We start from the raw sequence: 3,701 nt of genomic DNA, 5'->3' as shown, positions 1-3,701 counted from the left end.
AATCAGATTGAGGAGAAACATCTTATTTTAAAATATAAAAAATCTAAAATATAAGTAGGGTAATTATCGAGTTCTAACAAAATAAATAATTACTATCTTTATAAGAAAAATATATTATTAAACCAAATATAAATTATTTCGTTATTGTACCTAAATTAAATTATAATAAAAATTGAATTAAAAAATTACACAAAAAATAGGAATTTTAAATAGATAATTTGATACTAATATCGATATATTTTTGTCAAATTTTTGTAATATCTTCAAACWTATATTTTATTCAAAAATAAAAACATCATTGTTTTCTCCAAATCACATAAGACCATATTATAACATCGACTGTGATAAAGAATAAAATGAAATATTAAAATTAAGATGTATCTCGCTGCATTGCGCGAGTACCCTTCTAGTTTAAATAATATATCTGGATATGGTTTAATCATTTAAAAACTCTATATCTTATGATAAACATGAAAACTTCTATTACAAGAATATTGTTTTACAATATTTTTTTTCATTTAAGATTATAATTTAATGTATTGATGAATATATTTGTTTCACGATATATTTGTTTCGTATGGATTCGTTTTACAATGTGAAACTTATTTACGTATAACTTTTGTTTCACAAACATGTTAAAAAGATTCACATCGTGAAACAAACACATTATAAAACAAATATATATATTAATGAATATTCTAAATCCAGTTTTAAATCAAGAAAGCATATGAAATTACACATGATGCATTAGTTTTCAAGGATATTATAATTTTAGAGGTTCTCAAAAGGTCCTTCATATTCGAACAAATTAATTTTTTTGTTAATAACATATTTAAATTTTTATAGTTATTATATAAATTAGAGTAAACTCTAATTTTGGTTCTTGGAGTTTAAAAAGTCCGAAAGTGGAACCTTAACTTTGATAAGTTTAAATTTCATCTTTGTTGTTTGTATTTTGTTCTGAAATTGGTCCTTGATCACTAACTCCACTAATAAAATCCGTTAGTGTGAGGGACATTTTAGTCTTTTTATGTTTTTACTAATTTTCTTTTTAATAATATATATATATATATATATATATATATATATGAATATGAATACAAGATGATAATCAAATGAGAATAAGAAAAAGGTTTCAAATCCGTGAGAACCTCTATGAAAATATTTTTACATGATTTTCTTCATCAAAATGTATGATTTAGGGTATTATTTCACATATGTTTGTGTTCATATAGTAAAAAAATAACATATGACTTTTTTTTGGTTCACATAGTGAAAAATTAACATGTGATTTTTTTTAGTTCACATAGTGAAACGAAAAATACACGTAAAAAGTTTCACATGGTGAAACAAATACATATGAAAGTATCACGTTATAAAACAAATATATATGAAACAATATCTTAAATCCTAACATTTGGTTAAGGAATGGTGTAAAAAATATTTTTGAATCAGTTACAAAAAAATATTTTCGTGGTTCTCATTTAATTTACCTCTATGAATATATATACATATGTGTGTGTGATTTTGCACGTGATTTGATTGTTTTCATATTCTCTTAAACAGTTAGCATTCTCGTTTGATCCTCCATAATATACAAAGACCCTTTTTCCGTGATAATCTGAAAGGACTCAATTCCTTCTTTCTTCCCCAGCGAAATGTAATCATTTGAGAACCCAAAGAATTGTGATAACCTTGACAACTGGTGCATCGTGCTATTTTACGTGATTTCTTTTCATCTATGGCTTGGATTTAGTATACTGATTAACATATATTCGTTTCACAATGTGTTTGTATCATATGTTTTCGTTTCACAATGTGAAACTTTTTAGTCGTATTTTTTGTTTCACAAACACATAAAAAATGTTCACATTGTGAAACGAATATATGTTAAACAAACACATTATTAAAACAAATATATGTTAATAAATACACTAAGTCCAAGCCATAGATAAAAAAAACACGTGAAGTCCCATACGATATATCGGTTCTCAAGATTAACATAATTTCTTGGGTTCTCAAATGAACGCCCCCTCTATATATATACATTAAAACACATGGATGCTAACACGGGGGCGGTGTCCTCTTCCTCATAACTCCGTCGAGAACGATGTCTTCTTCCTCTAATAGAAGATCTAAAACATGCAGTTTATATATATATATATATATATATATATATATATATTAACGTTTATATAAATTAGAGCTTACTCTAGTTTATATTTATACTAACGTCTGTAAGTTCATTAAAAATTTTACTTTTGTATTAAAGTTTTGTAAATCTCTATGTATCAAGTTTTTTTTGTTTTCATTTTTAATCATTTATTAAAATATTAGCATATTTATAAAGTCACACCTTACTTTCTTCTAGAGTTATGACGAAATATCCTGACTTAGCGTCATATAAAACAATAAAAACAGCTTATCACATTACAACAAAAGACTTAAACAATTTAAGCATTTGAATTACAAGTTTACAACCTGATAAGCTGAAGGAAGTGACATGGCTTAATATAAATAGACCATACTTGTACTTAAAATGAGTAACATGGCTTGATCATGAAATGAAAGGTACTATTAATAAGCTTAACGCTCAATCAGTCCCACCATACATATGAAGGTTATTTCATAGATTTGTCAACATTTAAACCATATATATATATATATATATATATATATATCCGTATCTTTGGCCTCCTAGGAAGTCAACGGTTTAAGCCTCACAAAAAGTGAGGAGGGTGTGTGAGTTTATTCGTTCCATTTGCCTTGTATAAATGTTATATACTTCAATATATATATATATATATATATATAGAGAGAGAGAGAGAGAGAGAGGGGGGAGGAAGAGGAGGAGGTTTACTTTACAAACCATCAATTTCATACAAACCTTTACAAACTAATCACATCCATCCATTTTTTTTTATGAAAGATCAAGATTGAAACAAACTAAATAGGTAAAGTAAAAAAAAATCATATTGGAGATACGGAAGGGCAAAATGGGGAAAAACATGTTCTATGAACCTGTTTCATTACAACTGTTATACGTATAAACCTGGTGCAATCATATATGACCTATGAACTTATTTCATTACACCTGTTATACATATGAACCATATGCAATCATATATGACATATGAACCTTTTTCATTACAGTTGTTATACATATGAACATGTTTCATTACAAACTGTTATACATACCTATGAATATAAACTTTGTTTCATCACAGTTGTTATACATATGAACATGATACAATCATAAATGACTCTGTTTCATTAAACAGCTTTTCTCATTGGAGATTACCCCGTCTCATTGATGTTAGTAAGTATCTATTAAATATTTACCGGTTTCAAAATTATTATAAAAACAAATTGATTGATCATTTCTTAAAAAAACCCTAATATATATATATATATATAGAGAGAGAGAGAGAGAGAGAGAGTTTGTTTCAAATACAACATATCACATTTGTACAACCAATGCAACCCAATAAATTGACATATTTAAAATAGAAATGATGAGAGTTCATTTATTATGATTTGAATATTTATGGAAGATGAACATGGTTCATCAATTATGATCAATACTTTATATTAGGAAACAATCAAAACTTCTATGAAATCACATATTAATCAAATGAAATGGACGGTTGAGATTGAGTTGTATTGGTTGCACAAATGTGAAGGGTTGTATAATAACCAAC

This window comes from Cynara cardunculus, assembly GCF_001531365.2.
Source record: "Cynara cardunculus var. scolymus isolate 2C chromosome LG 8, CcrdV1, whole genome shotgun sequence".
In the NCBI taxonomy this organism is placed as follows: domain Eukaryota; kingdom Viridiplantae; phylum Streptophyta; class Magnoliopsida; order Asterales; family Asteraceae; genus Cynara; species Cynara cardunculus.
This window is presented reverse-complemented; position numbering follows the sequence as displayed.